This window comes from Nannospalax galili, unplaced genomic scaffold (genome assembly GCF_000622305.1).
Source record: "Nannospalax galili isolate Female #2095 unplaced genomic scaffold, S.galili_v1.0 scaffold65, whole genome shotgun sequence".
NCBI classification, from domain to species: Eukaryota; Metazoa; Chordata; class Mammalia; order Rodentia; family Spalacidae; genus Nannospalax; species Nannospalax galili.
This window is the reverse complement of record NW_008353294.1, coordinates 2030094-2050464: the sequence shown is the minus strand read 5'-3', so window position 1 is coordinate 2050464 and position 20371 is coordinate 2030094.

The following is a 20371-nucleotide window of genomic DNA, read 5'->3' as shown; positions in this document are numbered from 1 at the left end:
ATATACTACTGTTTCTCTAGACATTGGCAAAAATTGTAATCAATACACAGAACAGAATGTTATAGAAAATGATGTTCTTAACATCCACTCACTGTGATGCCAAGTCTATCACAATTTGATTCTTCTTACTTTTTGATAAACTATATTATTCAGGATAGAATAGACTTTCTGGGTTTAACAATTGATCCTAATATTGCAATGTCTTAAAACAACAGTGTTTACTTCTTGTTTTCACAAAATCACCAAAGGTTCCAGATTAGAGGTATCTGATTTGTCATCTACTAAAGCAGTGATTGAAAATGCTTTTACACTATGGTTCCACAGTCTAAAGCTAAGTTTTGTGATTGCCCTGTAAGGGAAAGTGAACACTGGAGGCTACAGGGCAAACCTAAATCATACACACCAGGGCTGTTCTTAATTGCATGAAAACTGGGATAATAGGTACCTGTTACATTTCCAAAGTGCTTAGAATCCAACTCACATAAATCACACAGGTGGTGTTCTGAGTGTGTGTGTGTGTGTGTGTGTGTGTGTACCTTTGTACATGTACTTGTGCACAGGTTCACATTCATAAATATACCTATACATGTATGTTTTGGGCACAAGATATGGTAAATGAATTAAGTAGAAAAATTTCTGGAAAAGTTTTTAAAAATAGTTATTTGATATAACTGATACATATGTTATGAGGCTATTTCTTAATTGGTAGGTCGATTCTAAGGGCTACAAAAGCATCAACGTGTTTCTTCAAAATATAGATCTTACCAGTTTCTAAGCTCCCTGATGTTAGTAATCCACCTCAGTCCAAGTATCTTCTAATTTTACCTCAATTGTCTAATGATCTAGATTGCCCATTGATTCTAGCTATCTTTTCATTTTTTATTTAGTTAAAGAAAAATTAACTTTACATTGTGAAAATGCATACTGTTAGTGAATTTTTGTGCCATAATTACTGAATTGATTCTCCATGAACATGTTGCTTTGGTGTGGGAAGATCTGCCAGGGAAATTGTTTCCTTCCTCAGCGGTCCATCATTACAGCAACAATTGCAGAAATCAAGTGAGATGTGGATCCATTTTTGATTGCCTTAAATGGTACATTTATTCATGCCAGCAAGAATCTATGCTTCTATATAAAATGAAAAAGGGAGAGGGAACAGTCTGTGGATGTGGCCTCTCTCCGGTTGAAAGTAGGTGGATCAGCTTGTACTTAACATCTGTTCAAGCTGCACATGCAGGGGAGGTTTAATATGTTTACTCAATCATACTGATTTCCTGGGTGCCAAGCAGAAAATCTGAAACATATGACTTCAATTCACACTATGAGGGAGTTATTTAGAACAAAGGTGATGATCCTGGAAAAAATGTGGAGATACTATCTCAGGTGCCAGCACAGTTGGAATACTTTGCTGCCAGCAATCAACAGCCCTTAAACATCAACATTGCAGGCTTTTATTAAACAGCTTGCAGGGCAACTTGGACAAAACATTTAGGAGAGAATAGAAAACAAACCCGGCATATTTCTTCACATAGCAAAAGACTATCAACATATAGTCTCCAGTCCTTTCTATTCCCCACCCCTTTTACTATAAATCTATAATACATTTAATAGAGCCTTCTCATTTAGATTATTATTTTCATAGAAAGATGTCTTTGGAATGTTTTCCATAATCATAAACACTTTAGCTATTCAGGTAGCATTTTGTTATAGCATCAAAAAAACATATAAACAAAAGTTCCCTGAAAGAAGCTACAGAAACAAAACTGATTGATGAGGCCTTCAATGACTTTGGAGAGACTCTTCACAGATCTATTACAAATTATCTTGGTGACTAATTATCTTAGCCTATCATTATCCCCTTTAAATAGACATTTATTGTCCACCTCTGTATATGAATAAACATCTGAGGCTATGAGCAGAGGTTCCTCACCTTGCTGCAAAATACCTACCTGATATGTCTACCGGTGTACTTGAAAAGTGTTTAAATTTATGATTTTCTTTTTCATTAATATAAAACATTCCCAAGAGTGAAACCTCATTGGAACATGGAAATTGTGCTAATCTAAATCTGCATTCCTTGACCAGGATCACATATGTTTAGCTTTCTTACCCCATTGAGGTGAGAGTTGGGTTATTTATTTATTTAGCTTCCACAGGAAAGAAACTCAAGGAAGAATTTGGTAAGTAATCATTTTGCAAAATGTACTGAAACCAAATTGTTTATAAAAATATATAGGTATATAATTATACAAAATTTTGGACAAAAGTCTTATTAAACCCTGTATAATTATTTTTACTGCTTGAAAGGAAGATTATACAATTAATATACAGTTTGAATGTGATGTAGTTTATATTCAATTTAAATCACACATTACCTAAGATGCTCTTGTTTTTGTTAGGGGCCAAATGACAGTAGTTACAGTTCAACAGAACTTAGTATTTACTATATTCCATAAAATATAATAGAAGAAGTCCTAATTGGAGAATCAGTTATATGCTCCTTGACATGAGGCAAGTATTTCATTTAAAAGGTAAACAATTGGCTAAATCTTAAACATACTTTATCAGAAAAAGAAATCAATAATAGGAAAATATGGAAACCTATAATTCCATAAGCTTTTTATCTCTTACATATTATGTGTGGTTCTCATAATGGCAAAGGAAATGTGCTAGTGATTACTGTAGGAAATACTGATTAAAACATTTATAATTAAAACCAGGAAGAATTTCTCTCTGGCAATTTCAGGTTAAGTGACCACATATGAAATTATGTCATCAGCTACTAATTCTGTTTCCTATTATTTCTATAACACATATGGAACCTAAATATTCTAAAATAAACCAAAATATGCCCCTACAAACAGTAACATCCTTGGTGATATGGAGGTGGTGAATGATTAATGTCATCACGAGATCAACACCAGCAGCCTTATTTGTTAAGACATCAATTTTGTATAAAAGGTAGCTAGAGAAAATATCCTGTAGTAACAAAAACAAGACATGCTTGGTAACTTCCATCCACATACAAAGAACTCTACCCAAGGGAATTCAAAACCTGAAATTGTTGAAAAATTTGTGCACATATGCATAAGGTTTAAATGTTCTTCTCATTAAAAGAGCAATCACACCACCAGGCTGAAAACACATGCCTCAAGTGATAACCTATAGTAAAAATTAAATATGAAAAATCACATTTAAGTTAAACAAGTGAATCTTGTTTCCATGACCTTGAACCATCTGCAGCTTGGAAGATATTTCCATTTTAAGTTTAAAATAATGCTCGAGGCATATAAGTTCAAAGTTAAAAGTTCTTATAATACTATGTTATTGAGATGTGCTTCATCATATAACAAATGCATTAGATTTACAGATGTACTTTTGGAGGGAATGTGTATGTGCAGGCTCATCACACTTAACAAGGACACTGGATAGCAAAGATGAGAGAGGGAGGAGAGAGCACAGGGTAGGTAAAAGAGATGTTAGCATAGCAACAGATTTTAAAGGGAATAACAGATATTTATGCTTTCCTCACTGACACAAGCAATTGCCTCTGTGCTTTGTCATGATTGATAACATAGAATTCTAGGCCATCTCATAAATTCAATAAGAACCAGTGATCAGAAAATCAGAAACGGGTTGGCTAGCTGGAGTCTGGCATAAAATGCCATATTGAGCAGAACATATGTTCAATTAAAAACTTATCCATTAAAATTTCCATGTGGAACTGATTACTTTATCCATGTTAGAACAAAGGATAACCCCCAACACTTCATTCTTTCACTTAAAAAGTGAAGTTGAAAACACTGCACTTTTCCTCACCAACTTTCCTCAAGTTAGCAATATTTCTTACAGGATATTCTTGTTCAGTTTTTATACCATGGAGGTTTTCACTGTTTTGACAAAAATCCTGGCTAATTTAAGCCCATGGCAGGAAGTAGGTTAAGGTCAGTGAAACAGCATTATCATACCTTGTCTTGTTCAGTGAAGCACACTTAAAGAAAAAATGTCTCCTGATCGCCAACCCAATCACTGTCAAAGCTGCAACTGTCAGGCAGTCACAGTCTTTCAGCCTATTATTCAGTTCTCCTTTGTATTCAAGGAGCTATGGACTAAGTAAATGCCTTTCAGAATAAGTCAAATTTAAGAGTATTGTCTGGTTCAATGTTTCCATTGCATGAGCTACTCATAGTTTGGTGGATAATAACAAAATTGGAAGTGAAGAAATGCTCTCTATTGTTAGACCTGTGAGGATTTCAGTCTCTGACAATGTCATGGAACTTTTCACAGAGCTATAACTAATTTACTTAAGTACTAAGGGCAGTGAAATTACACCACCCTCACACACCAAACAGTCTGCTTTAAGATCATACTGAAAACATTTTAAGAAAGTACATTTAAATTAATAATGTATCCACCTGGTTTTAATTTCCAAGGATTTTAGAAATTGTTAAATATTAGTGATGATGTTCTTCAACTTTGGATCAACAAAGTTCCTTTGAAAACACATTCATCCTCATTAATTCACTTAACTCTTCCTTGGTCTTTCAACTCCTTTTCAAGCAATTAAGATGTGTGAGAATCTTTATATATAATATACATGAATCTTGTATTATTCACCATTATATCCCTTTGATCAAAATACCTTACAATTTAGAGGAAGGATGGTTTACTTTGGTCCAGGCTTTCAGTCTGTCATGGCAAGAAAGACTCGGTGAAGCATTCACTTCATGGCGCCAGGAGCCTGTGACAGAGGCTGTCCACATGGTGAGGACCTAGTAATATGAGACCATGCCAAGAACCAGAATTTGGTTATAACATTCACTGCCCCCCATTAGTGATTTACTTCTGTCTGGGAGGCACCAGTTCCTAAAGCCTCCAAAGTCTTTCCAATAGATCCAGCAGCTGGGTACCAGGTAATTAAAACATTAACCTGTGAGGGATATTCTAGATTTATGCCATAGAAAACTCTAAAGCAAATATAACTGCCATCATTAACCATGTTAAGGTGTAGTAAGCTCCCTTAAAGGAAATAAGGAGAATATTCACTGGATTTTGAAGACAATATCTTTTTATCAGCCAGGGAAGGTTTTAGCAGTGAGAATAAATTTGAAAGTAAAATCATTCTATTCCTCAAGCCTTTCAGAACTCTAAAAATGATTTACAATCGCCTACAGGACAGCGCCACAAATACTTTGTCCTTCATAATTGCCATATCAAAATTACATAATATTACAATTCCATTCCTCATGTCCTTGAAAATTACACCAATTCCAGTTTCACTTTTGATGCTAAGAGTTTTCCTTGGCAAGATAAAGTACACAATAAAATACACAATAATCTCTCACAAAGGCTGTTCTCAGTATGATCTATCCATACTGGTAATCAGATAAAATTTATACTCCTCCTTAATACTAGAGTGTCCTAACTGCTTTTCTGCAGATGAACAACTAACCAAATGCTATTAGTCAGTATAAAGCAGTGGATTTAATTTTGAATAAATATAGGCTGAAATGTGCTTCAGAAATGTCTTCTTATGAAGGCATAAAATATTCCCTTTGAGCTACTTGGCCCAAGCAGTGAGTCAAAGATTTCAAGCCATGTCTCTTTTATTCTTCTTTTTGATGAAACAGTAAAACAATCAATTAGACTGTATAAGACAACGAATCACATTTTCTTTTTACTGCTGCAGCTTCAACTTTTTTCTTTCAATTTAAAAGTTGCATAGCTCTTTAGTCTGCACTCATTCATCTGCTGTAGCCAACCTTTCCTGACACAATTTTTCATGTTATCCACAGCCTTTGTTTATCTACCTGTGCTAGCTCTTGGCCTTTCAACAAGCTGCTCCTTGGCTATATCACCTCCTGCAAAAATTACTCTAACTACAGTCTGAGACGATGTGTGTCCTGCCCAGGATTCACACCAGTCACTGAGCATATCTCACTGACACAGCCAACCATTGGAAATTTATGCACATTTATCCTCTTAGGAGCTAAATATATTTCAGCTTTGTACAACTGATAACTTATTTTTTTATATAACTAGAACTTCCAACTAACACTCTTAAACCTTGTCATCTCTAACACGTTCATCTGTTTGATTTTGCTTTTCAACTTACCTCTTCACAATTTCTCATTTATCCTTACCTCTGTGCTCAGGTGCCAAGGGAAAACATCAATCGATGGTCCAACAGCAGCTTCAAGACCAAATCACCACATCAGTGTCCAGTACAGCATATGGCATTGGTGCAGTAGTGAGACTTTTACCTTGGGGGCAATCGGTCTAGATTTTTTAAATGAAGGCTGGAAAGATGGTTCAATGGTTCAGAGCACTGGCTGTTTTTTCCAGTGCTTCATGCTTGTTTCCCAATACTCTTGTGGGAAGACTCAAAAGTTCTAACTTTTGGATCTGATGCTTTTGGATCAGATGCTTTTCTCTGGCTACTGGATCTGATGCTTTTCTCTGGCCTCCGGGGACATCCCTCCCCACATACAGGGCATATAAACATGTAGACACTCATATATAGACATATATAAAAAAACGAAAAATAAATCTCTAATGAAGATATTATGGATTAACTACTAGATTTTTGCAATGAACTACTGTTTTACTAGCATATAAAAACTGTCCTTTCGAATAGATGAAATTATTTGAAAAACTGTCCTTTCGAATAGATGAAATTCAGCCCTATAGACATACTTTGAGTAGCACAATGTTGATCCTATCTCCCACTATTTAAAACTCTTCAATTAGCAATCTCTGCTCTTATTTTAAACTAAGAACTTCTTTGTCACACTTTCAATGTTACTTTAAAGTAGGAATGAACTTTTGTAATTCCTGTGTCTCATAGCATCCCAAGAGAATCTGGACATCCCTTAAAACAAATCGCTCACTACTTCGGAGTCACACTCTGTAAATCTGTTTATATTTTTTTCTCTAATTCATTTTTTATCTCTTTATTAGGAAATCATACTCTTTTCACAGGGGTCACTAAATATCAAATTTTCAATGAGAGTTTCTATTAAATCAATTCATGGAGTACTCACTCATGTGAAAGAGGAAGCTGTATAAGCCATAAATAAGCTCACACCAAGATGAGCACTCTATTTGGAGATGTGTTAGGAGAAACAGGAATATCACACTTCCAGTAATTGCAGCTCCAGGATGCTGCTCAACTATATTATTATTCCTTAGTGTAACTAATTATGTAATATTTTTCTTCTTCTTTAGCTTTATTATTCCTCATGAATATTATAAATAAAATGTATTCAGTATATTGTATTACCTCTTGGTTGTGCAAGGAGGGAGGGATATTCCACATAGTGAAAGGTCCCTAGAAGAATTTATTTACTATGCCTTTATTTAAATTAATTTTAATTGAATTTTTGCTAATTTAATGCAATATAGTTTGATCATATTTAGATCGCCTCCCATATATTCACTCCTTATTTTTTAAATCAACCAATCTTTGTACTTTAATATATAGTAAATATATCTAATCTAATACATGTTGGATACTATAGACATTAAATTATAGAAATATATATATATGACTATAGAATAAGATTTGTGTCTCCAAATGTCTTTCTGTATATTCAGTGTGGGTTCATCCACTGGAGCCTTGAACCTACTAACAGTATTAAACTTAAAAGAAACGGAATCTCCCTGTCCCAGCAGTCATCCGTCACTAGTAGTTCCTCATGTAGGTTTGGAGTTTCTCACCCTCTGGATTTTTGTCCAGCTTGAGCTTAAATGGGACTTGTGCATGCTGTTGCCATTGCTGTGTGTTCATATAAGTAACCGAACAGCTGTCTGAAAACAAATCTGTTCCTCAGGCTCATCCACCTCCTCTGGCTCTTACAATCTGTCTGCCCCCTCTTCTGCAATGATCCCTGAGCCTTGGAAAGCAGAAGTTTGATATAAATGTCCAATTCAGGGATAGCAACCTGAAACTTCTTAGTCTCTACATATTGGCCAGTTGTGTTTCTCTATGTTAATCACCATCTGCTGCATGAGGAATCTTCTCTGCTGAACATTGAAATCTGCTTAGTTAAAATAGATGTAAACATTCACAATAAAATCCTTGCAAACCAAATTCAAAAACACATCAAAAAGATTATCCATCATGAACTAATTGACTTCATCCCAGGGATGAAAGAATGGTTCAACATAATATAAATCAATATATGTAACCCATTACATAAACAAACATTTGAGGACAGAAATCACATAATCATTTCTTTGGATCCAAAGAAAACCTTTGACAAAATCCAACATCTACTCATGATAAAAAAAATCACAAAGAATCTAGGAATATAGGGGACTTAGCTCAACATGGAAAAAGCAATGCACAACAAGGCAACAACAAATTTCATAATAAATAGAGAAAAACTGGAAACATTTCTAATATTATCAGGAAGAAGGCAAGGCTCCACTAGTCCTTTTCTGTTCAATATCATACCTGAAGTCTTGGGCAGAGCAATAAGACAAATGAAGGAAATGAAGGGATACAAATTAGAAGGAAAAAAAAATCAAAGTATCTTTACGTGCAGATCATATGATTCTATACATAAAAGACCCTAAAGGCTTCACCAGAAAACTCTTAGAATAGAAAAATACATTTAGCAAAGTACTAGGATATAAAATTAACACCCCCAAATCAGTAGACCTCCTGTATACCAAAAGCAAACATATTGAGAAAGAAATCAGGAAAATGATCCCGTTCATGATAGCCTCAAAAACCATAAAGTATCTTGGAATAAAGCTAACCAAGGAAGTGAAGAACTTGTATAATAAAAACAATTAGACATCAAAGAATCCAATTAAAAGAGATAACAGAAGCTGGAAAGACCTCCCATGATCACAGATCCATAGGCTTAATATTGTGAAAAAAGCTAATATACCAAAAGCAATATACAAATTCAATGTAAGACCCATTAAAATTACAAAACAGTTCTTCATAGTAATAGAAAAAATAATCTCAAATTTCATATGGAAACACAAAAACCAGGGACACCCAAAATAATCCAGAACAATAAAGGAACTGCTAGAGGCATTACCAACCCCAATCTCAAATTATACTACAGAGCTATAATAATAAAAATGGCATGACACTAGCATAAAAACAGACACATTAATCAGTGGGATAGAACTGATGACACCGTTTTAAATTCAGGCATTTACAGCCACCTGATTATTTACAAAGGAGCCACAAATACACTCTGGAGAAAAATAACATGTTAAATAAATGGTGCCGATCAAACTGGATAGTGACATGTAGAAAAATGAAACTAGATTTTTATCTGTCACCATGCACAACACTCAATTTCAAATGAATCAAGGACCTCAACATAAGACACAATATCCCGAATCAGATTGAGGAGAAAGAAGAGAATACATTGGAACTTACAGGCACAGGAAAGGAATTTTTTTTTCATTTTAGACAGGATCTTCCTGTAGTCCAAGCTGGTCTGGAACTGGCTATGTAAACCCACTGGCCTTGATCTCACAGATATCTGCCTGCCTCTGGCTCCCAGGTGCTAGTTGTAAAGGTGTGCAACACCACACATGATTTACTTTTTATAATTTTAATTTGTCCTAATCATTAACTCAAGAAAGCTGGTGAAATGTCTCAACTGGTAAAACTGTCTGCTGCTGAGCCTGTTGACCTAAGTTTGATCCCTGAAATCCACGTGGTAGAAGAAGAGAACCTAATCCCAAAAGTTGTTATATGACCTCCATGCACTTGAAACCCCACCCCACACAAATATACACACAAAAGGAAATTAATATAATGTAACTTTTTTTGTCTTCTTGATACAGGGTCTCCCTGCAGCCCCAGCTGACCTGGAACTTACTACATAGGCCAAGCTAGCCTAGAACTCACAGAGATCCCCCTGCCTCTGCCTCCCAAGTGAGGGGACTAAAGGCATTGGCCACCACACCCAGCTCATTTTTTAATAAGCAAAACCTTGTAAGACTATATGAAAAGGTCTCATTTTGTCATTTTGATGTCATGAGAAATTAATTACATACAAGACTACTAGGAGAGTGTCAGGTGCTCTTCAGAGTGTAAAGTGGTATGATGGAGAGAGATCCCTGCTCTTAGTATATTACACCCTTTCTTGAGCACTGAGTTCATTTCATGTGTGTATTTGCTGATAGTATATCTCTTCACTCTGCATGTTTCTACATCCTGTGCTCTCCATCATTACATAAGCTCTACATCAACAGCTCAAGCATTATGCTGCTTTATTTTTCCAGTTGGAGAGACTGATAATCACAGGTTTCATAAAGCAGACCATCATCCATAACAGGACTTACGAAAAAAATGCATAAAATACAATTATGCTAATCTTACCATCTGCACAACTTTTAATACACTAGATTGGTGTCATTAACCACATTCCTCTGTGTGTATAAAGTATTTTACTTGCGATGAAAGTTTCTAATTTTGTATCCTCTCTCTTAATAGATTCAGTTAAAAATGATAATCCTGTTATGATTTTTGAGTTCTTTAGGTTCTTGGTATATCTAAAGCAACATCTTTACAGTGAATTACTGCTTAAGGAATGTAAACTTGTTTCTCAGGGCTGTTTAAATTTCCTCAAATAAGGTTGACTAGGATTAATAATTTTTCCACAAATGAAAATTATCATGCACTTGTGTTCATCAGTAGTGTTATGAAGTGTTGTTTTCATATTAAATATCTTTATAAGATGCAACAGAATGTACTTAGCCCATGTGTTAGCAAATCTCAGACTGTCAGGACAAATAATTCTCAGCATCAGTATCAACATCCTTTGAGAAAGTAACTAACATGTAGGCTGTTGTGACCTGCACAGTGTTCCTATTTCCTTTCTCTCTTACTTGTAACCGGCCCATCAGCATCCCTTTAGTATTATCTTTAAAACAGGTGCAGAATCCCACCATTCTCAGTCTCTGCTGCTATAAATCCAACGAAATCCACAATTACTATCATGGACTCAAAGTTTCAAAAACGTCCCAGGGTGTCTCCTGCTTCTGGGCTTGTTGAGTTTGTTCTCTGTAGAAACCATGAAGACCATTTTAAACATTGAATTAAAAATATAGCACTAATATTTTAAGCCTTATACATTTCATGTTTACATGTTTAACCATCAGATTCAGAATACAATCCAAAGCTTAACAAAGGACCCTGGCATACATTACTATCTTTTCATGTCATAGAAGATCACTCTTACTTTTGCTCCAGTCACACAGGTCTACTTGTTATGGACCCAAGTTTCTGTTTGTGCCTCAGCTGACCCCACAACATGGGTTCATGCTATTTTCATGGCATAAAATACACTTTAGAAAATTACAAGCTTATGGCCTGGATAGATGTCTCAGTGGCTAAGTACTCTGGCATTTCATGACTGCCTGTAACTCCAGTTCTAGTGGATCTGTCATCCTCTTCTGGCCTCCACAGCCACCTGTGGGCACATTGAGAATATTACAAAGGACTCTAAATCCTACCACAGACACACGTGCACATCCATGTTAATTGCAGTTCACAGTAGCAAGCAAATGTAATCACCTAGATAACCATCAACAGATAAATGGATAAGGAAAATATGGTATTGTACATGATGGAATTTTATTTAGCTGTAAAAAAAATGAATCAGGAAATTTGTAGGTAAATGGATGGATCTGAGAGTTAGATTAAGTGATATAACTTAAGTTCAAACAGATAAATACTGCACAGTCTTCCTCATTTGTTTTTGTAGGAAGTGAGTGTGGATAATGGTCATGTGACTGTGTGTGGATCCACAAGAGGAGAGAAAGACTTTAATAAGGATGGGGAGGGCAATAGAATACATGTGAGATGAAAGCAGAGAGGGGTTTATGTGAAGAGTGAGCACAGAAGGGTACAAGGGTTGAGGAGATAGGAACAGACGTGCGGGAGGGTGAGCATCAAAAACAGTGTCTGAACATACCACAGTGATATTCAATACTGTGTGTGCTGTTTAAAAGCAGTTAGTGAGGGCTGGGGAGATGGCTAAGCATTTAAGAGCACTGGTTGATCTTGTAGAGGACCCAGGTTTTGTTCCCAGAACTCACATGGCAGCTAACAGCCACCTTTAACTCCAGGTCCAGCGAAATCAGTTACCCTCTTCTGATCTCCACAGGCACTGCACAGCACAGATGCACATACACTCATGGAAGCAATACACTCATACACAAAAAATAAATATAATATAAAAGTATTTAAAAAAATAAAAACAATTAGTACACAAAAATCAGTTCCCATATGGAAAAAAGAAATTTAGTGTCACCAAATTTACAAAGCTGATGTGCCTGTATTGTGAAATTTTGCTTTTGAAGAAAGGAGAGGGAAAGAGATAGAGGAATTTTTTTTTATTTTTTTGCTAGCCATACAGAGAAAAGTTTCATATGCATAGCATCTTAGGGAGAGTTTCACTACTATTTTATTATAATCCAGTTGAGCTCAATAACACTTCGTATCTGGAGTATACACAGCAACCGTGTTTGTGATTTCTACTGCTTCAACATTTGCTTTCAAGATTTTCATGACAGAAAATCCACCTCTTCTATTCCACTATTTCCAACAGCTGCTCGAATTTTTGATATTACATTATTTCCTGAATGCAAAGCTTACTAGTTTACTGTGTGTAGTGTGCTGAGGCATCTTACGGATTCAAGTCCACTTATATTTCTGAGCTGTCTATAAACACACACCTAAGAAGAATAAACATATCTATTTTGATACAAAATATGGTATCATTTTTCTTCTTCAGTGCTATCTTTAACTTAAATGATGAAACTCCAATATCTTATGTGTAAAAATTTCCATCAAAAATGAAAAGGAAATACATTGTTTCTAATATTATTTTTCAATCTATTGAATCTTGTGAATGTCTAATTGATATATGAATACTGGATTTGGAAAATTAACACCTTTTCATATTCCCTAATAAAATTTTCCACTTATTGTTTATATATTTTTCACTTACTATCTTTCTTAGAATTTGCTATCTTCAATTTATTAGTAATCTGACTTTGAGATGTTATTTTTTTCTATATTACTGAAAATGGAGAAAATAAGTCCAAAAGTTAAATGAGTTAAATTTTTACAACAAATGAAGATTGAAACAACTGATACACCACACAAATTCAAAAGTAAGTACATTTTTATCATATCATCATAACGTAATAATTTTTAGAATAACTATACCTAAGCTTAACCAATACCTCCTTTCCTTAATTATGTTAGATAATAGCTTAATGGGTTCAATAATGTATTAAAATAATGAAATGTTATCAGATGATAATCATTTTTTCAAAAATTAAAGACAACAATAAACATATATTTCTTGTCTCAGAGATTTATAGTGTAGGCCAAGCTTGTAATCATATAACTTTAATTCCAGCACTCAGAGGACAGAGGTAGGTAATCTCTATGAGATAGAGACTAGCCTGATGTAAAGATAGTTCCAGGCCAGCTGGAGCTACAAGCTTGTAATCATATAACTTTAATCCCAGCACTCAGAGGACAGAGGTAGGTAATCTCTATGAGATAGAGACTAGCCTGATGTAAGAGTTCCAGGCCAGCTGGAGCTACAGGAAGACTCTATCTCAAAAACAAAAACAAACAAACAAACAAACAAAATGAAAGAGTCACCATAGCAAACATCTCCATGAAAACACCAGCCTAAACCCAATGCAAATAATCTCAATGTTAAAAATGATAAAACCCTATTTTCTTTATTATTACTACATTATCAATTTTATTAGATAATAAAAGTGACTAAAGGTATTATAATCATTAAGCAAGAAAGAGTAGTAGAAATTGTAAAATCAAATCAAGTTTAGTGCATAGATAGATAGATAGATGATAGATAGATAGATAGATAGATAGATAGATAGATAGATAGATATCATACTATTTATAGAACCAATGGAAGAAAATTTAGAAAATTAGACAACAGACTGTGAAATTGACATGACTCTTAATGCACTGATAATTGATTTTCTTAAATATATTCCATTTCTCAATTACTTATTTCTTGTATTATAATAAAATATAATATAAAGTGCTGACATAAATGAAGTATAAGTGAGATCACATGCAGAACATTCCAGGTTTTTTTCTATATAAAAACCCTATCCGTAATAATGTTGTTCGTCTTTTATGAGGAAAAGCATTATTTGTCTGGAGTTTTTTCTTTTTGTTCAAATAAAATCTGTGAAATGTGGATGACTCTTTTAGAAAAAGAGAATATCTTTTCTTTAAAAAATATAAGTGGCAAAATGACTAAGTGGTTTAACACACCATATCTGTCATGGCCAACGAATTTATGACTGACAGCCTGCTTAAGGCCCTTGAGACAGATCTTTAGAGGAAGGGTATTTCCCCAAAGCAGGGTTCAAGGAAAAGGTCTGGAACAGAGAAAGACTAATACCTCAGAGGGTAACAAAAGCTGCCAAGGTCAAATTAAAATCAATCCATCAGTTTATAGGCAACTTGTGTGGCAAACACAAGGCCATAGTCCTGTGATTGTGTTCCACAGTCAAGATGAGTCATTTTTAAAACTTCTGCCGAGAAGTGCCATCTCTTACGAAAGTAACAGACAAGCTGTCAGTCCGTCTCAGAAGTCTGAGATACTCTCTCGCTTCCTTTTGCACTTAATGCATAATTACCCTGAGTAGTCCTGAGAGATTTTCCTGTAGTCTGTTTTAGAAAAGCAAATCCCATATCTTGCAATCTATGTTGTATCCTAAAGTTGGTAGTGAAAGTCACTGGATTTAACAGAAAATTTGCTTTGAGTCACATCTCGGCCAACCCTGGGTGTTCATTATATATCACTGAGATTTTGTTTTAAAATCTCTACAGCAAGGAAAAATAAATGGATTGTAGTGTTGCTCTGAGACATCAATGAGAAAATAAAGTGAACACATTTAAGGAAATCTTGAAAAAACATTATGGTGGCTGTTATAATAGTCTATATTTCCTTGACGTCAGAGTTAAAGGTACACAAACAATGCCCACAACTCATTCTGTTTGTAAAAAAGAAGATTTCAAAGCTAGGATCATACAACTTCATCTAACATATACCCAAGTATACCTGATGACTACATAAAGTACCATGTCAATGAAAACATTTGGAGTTCAAAAAAGAATACCCAAGAAACGTTATATATAATCCTATTCAATATGGGGCTTGAATTTTTGCTAGAGCAGTAAGAAAAGTGAAAGTGATAAAAGGGATAAAGACTGGAAAGGGATACATAAAAGTATCCTTATTTGCAAATGATATATTTTTATACATACAAGGTCCTACCATTTTATTATTAGATACCTGTGTTTTATTTGGTTTTGAACCTGAGCCTTTAACAGCTGCACCAACTCTCCAGTCCAGTGCATTTCATTTGGAAAACCTACAGAGTTCTGGAAATTAGGAAGGAGCAGCGGGGGTAGGGAAGGTTTCGTGGGAATGTAGATAGAATGAAGTGATGTATAGGGAGAAGGGGGAATAATGGAATAAAATGTTTAGATGAGATGTTGGAAGGGAAGGCTGATGAGAGGATAGAATGTAAGTAGGGATAACTCACAATAAAGGCCATTTGAAAAAGTTTTATAGTCGAGCAGGGGCCACCTCTTGTGAACCTAGAGCTGTGGTCTCTTCCTTTGAACCTGGACTTGCAGTCTCTTCCTGTGAGCATGCAGTTGTGGCTGCCTCCTGGAGCCAGAGTTGTGGTCCAACTCCAAATGACTCATCTTTACATCCATAGATCAGTGCATCTATCAGCCCTCATCAGAGAAACTTCTTTCTGAAGAAGATGACAATTAACACAGAGACCTAAAATTATCAATTACAGGGAATAAGATTCTGGTGGTCTGAAAAGCCAGAGGGAAATGTCTAAAATGAAAAGCCTCCTGAAAAATACACATACAATATTTGAACATGTATGTCCCTGAAGGGTATGTAACAAAAAACACGAGGCTTAGCAGGAGAAACTTCTCTTTTATTTGTTGCTCAGGTTAGTCCAAGAGACTCCCAAAATAACACACTCTATTGCCACAGCCCTTGATTGCTTCCCAGAACTTGAAGATAAGACCCTATTTATGAAGACAGTACATATTACAGACAGAGGACTTGGAGCAATAGAGCTGGAAGCATCCTCCCTGAAGACTAACTCTCGTAGTTCTAGAGGATACTATGTTTATCAGTTAAATTTCTGTTGCTGTGATATTTCTGTATTATTTACTTTTCTGTTACTGTGATAAAACACCATAACCAAGGGAATTTATAAACGGAAAAGTTTATTTGAGTTTATGGTTCTAGGGAAATTAGAGTCCATAATGGTAGGGAAGTATGGTGACAGGAGGTGGTCAGAGCAGGAGCTGAAAACAAAGGGTGAAGTCTTCATTCAGGCACAGGAATCAGAGAGAGGAGATATGACAAGGCTTAAGGTCTGTCTAAGAACACCCCAGTGATGTGCTTCCTCCAGCAAGGCCACACTGTCTAAGATCTCCCAAAACAGAAATCAACCTCTCTTCTCATCCCAATTTCCAGTGTTCTGTATTCCTCCAAAAGCCTGTATCATCATGTCTTTCACAGTCAACACCACACTCTTTGTAGCAATCTATTTAATAGTTACTTTGATGTTGCTATGACATTTATGTATTAGTTATTTTTCTGTTGCTGGCATAGAGCACCATGACCACGAGGACTCACAAAAGAAAGAGTTTATTTGAGCTTACAGTTCCAAAGGAATTAGAGTTCATCACGGCAGGGAGGCATGGTGGCAGGAAGTGGTCAGAGCAGGAGCAGAAAGCAGTGGTTCACATTTTCAAGCGGTCACAGGCAGCACAGATCGACTGGAGATATGGCCAGGCTTAAGAACTCTCTAAGCCCACCCTCAGCGATGTGCTTCCTTCAGCATGGCCACACCATCTAAGACCTCCCAAACCAGCATCACTAACTAGAGAAAAATGCTCAAATACTTGGAGCCTAGGGGGATAATCTCATTCAAACCACCACACTATGTAACTTGCTAAGGGAGAATATCGATCAATAGTCCAACCTAGCTGTGAAGCCTAATAACCACAACAACTGGTACAAACTGTCTTTATTAGCATATTTATCCATAGGGTAATCAATAACTATCTAATTGGACTTAAAACCCTCTCAGTGGGAGGGAAGACATGGGTGGCATTGTCAATATAGCCAAATACAAATGGCTGGAGAGGTCATAAATTTTATAGAAAACCCTATCTCTGTCATATCTCTTTACAGTGAAATTTCTTACTGCATGCTAAATATGTATTTTTATGTTACAGACAACTTTATCATATACCACTCATCAAAGAAGCTTCTTTTTGCAACAGATGGAGGCTATGGCAGAGTTCTAGAACTGGTCACGCACATGTCTGAGAGATGCCCAGCCCTAAGCAACATGTCTACAGTGAAACTTCTACACATAAGGCTTAGGGAACAGCACAACGGGATAGAGAGAATACAAATAAAGTTCTCAACTCTCACCAGTGAAACTTCCTCATACAACAGAGTGTGATGCACACAGAAGGCCACTGACCAAGTTTTAGAGAATTGGAGAGTGCAGAGTGCATGTCTGTGGATAGAACTTCTATATTAACCTCACCCATCCATGACTCAGGGACCATTGTGAAAGAAGGAGCAGAAAGATGGTAAGAGCCAAGGTTGGTGCATGGGCATAAGGAAGCAGAGTCTTCCAGACCTCTTGAAATTCGCTCATATGAACTTGCAACAATGGTGTCAGCATGCGAAGGACCCATGCTGACTCGATCATACAAAACCCAAGCACAGAACTAGGAAAATGGGCAACAGGGTCCAACCTTAGCCAAGGAAATATTATCAACTGATTACTGATGGGTGAGGGAGATCAGATCTTCTATAAGGAAGTGACTCTAGATAGATTGACTAGACTCTAGTGTATTAACTTGCACTGGAGGACATCTGGGTAAAAATGCTTGGTTAAGAACTTAACATATATGACAGGATGTATAAAATTTGGTGGGGGTGCTCTAAGGGGTCATGAATGGGGAGGGTGTCTAGATTTGATTAAGATCTATTATATGAAAAGTACAGACACAATAAATGTATATTTTTAAAAGTCTGAGGAGTGTCGATCACTAAATGGGATGCCTGTATCACATCCAGTCCTCCAAAGACTCAAGGATCATTGCAAAAGAGGGATCAGAAAGATTGTAAGAGCCAGGGAAGGTTGATGAATACAAAAAGCAATGTTTTCCAGATACCACAGAGCAATTTCTCATATAAGCCCACAGTGAACTGACAGCATGCACAAGAACTACAAAAGTCAAACCCAGACAAAATCCCAGTAAGGAGGGGAGGGGTGGGAATGAAGGCCCAGCCTTAGTAGAGGAGCTTTGGTAATTTGTTCTTCTAGAATTCTCTACATTGAATTATCACTTTCAGACCACCTTCATCATATCTACTCCCACCCACTGCCCCCAATTTCATGTTGTCTATTTTTTTATTTTTATTTTTTAAAGGCTTATCAAGTCTACTCTGTGTTCCCCAAAGGAATTTCAGTGTGAGTATATTCTTTAGTGCCTGGTCAGTCTACCAAGTCACTCCTAAGGAAAATGGGTTAATTTTCATTTTTAAAAGAAAACAAAGCTATTATTATTTTATTTTATGTATATAAGCATATTGACTGAATATATGTAAGTGCACCCATGTTGTGCAATACCCATAGGGGTCAGAAGAGGGCACTGGATCCCCTGGAAGTGGAGCTATGGGAAGTTGTTAGTGTCCACGTGGGTGCTGGGAACTGAACCCTGATCCTCTGCTAGAGCAGCCACTGCTCTTAAACACTGAGACATCCCACCTGCCCCAAAAGTCAGTTTTCTTTAAGGGTAAGATATTGAGTAAGTTGATCACACTATAGGGGATGGACCATAACCCAAGAGAGTATTTGGGGAATACAATTGGACTTTATGGAATTAAAATATCTATATATGAAGAGAAAGGTTGGGGAAGAGAGAGGACAGGAAGTGGAAGGTAGGGAGAAGGAATGGATTTGAGAGGAGAATACATTGTTTGAAATTCTTAAAGAACTGATAAAATATTATTTTAAAAAGACTGAAGTGTATGAAATTTTTAATAAAACCTTGATGTTATTTGGTGAATTGATGACAAGTAAATGAAGTAAATCGTATCTGAAACTCGAGGAAAGAAATTATTTTTGTTATGTAGTCTACAGACAAGATGTGTATGGGGGGGTATCTGGGAGAAGAGAGTCCTAGAGGAAAACCCCAGTCTTTCTATTGGTACATCCTGACAAGGTCTTCTATAGTCCTGGCTCCAACTTTTCTTATAATGCCTCAGCATTACAAGTGAAAAAATGCCTTAACCCTGAGAGGGCAGAATGTTTCAAATGACACAAAGGAGAATTATTACCTGCTCTGAGCAACCTTAAAAAGGAGTAAGGCCTGAGAGAATCAAGGAAATTGCAGTTATGTCTAGGAAACTATATATCCTGCTGGTCAGAATGCCCCTTCCTGGTTAGCATCTTAGTTGCAAATCAGTTGTTCCTACTCTTTCAAAAGATAAAACAGAGAATGTTTTCTCACATATGTGCATTAACTAAGGGTCTGCATCCTCAAAAGATGCTGGCTTAATTATGATATTATTTAAAATATGGTTTTAGCTGGATGTGGTGGCACACGTCTTTAATCCCAGCACTCAGGAGGCAGAGGCAGGCAGATTTCTGTGAGTTCAAGGCCAGCCTGGTCTACATAGTGAGTTCCAGGAAAGCTGGGGCTACAGGGAGACCCTGTCTCAAAAAAGACCAAAAAATGTAGTCTTGACTCACCTTTGTGGCTATTTCTACATGAACATAGGAAGAAGACATATCATAATCTGTAATTCCAGTGTCTACCATGGAGGACAAAAGGTCGCTTTTACCCCAAAAGTACACTAGTCACTTAATAGACATGTATAAACCTCTCAAATTCTCTGTACTAGGCTCCTCTTCCTCCTTTGGGACAGACCACTCCAAATTTTCTTGTCGTGTTTATTTGGATTTCATGTGCTAAATAAACTTGTGCTTAAGTTGTTTGTTTCTCAAATGAATATTTTCCTTCAAGAAGACAAGAACCATGAGATCTCTGTTATATAACAGCAAAAGCAGATCAGCCCTATTACAGCAGATATGTGACAGCAAGGGTTGGAAGCCTTAACTTCCAGTATCTCAGCATGTGACTGTATTTGGAGATGTGGCCTTTAAGGAGTGGAAAATAAGTGAGCTCGTTTGAGTGGACCACAAAGGTATCCTTGTAGAAGATTAAAACATAGTGATGACAGAGGCACAATGTGAATAC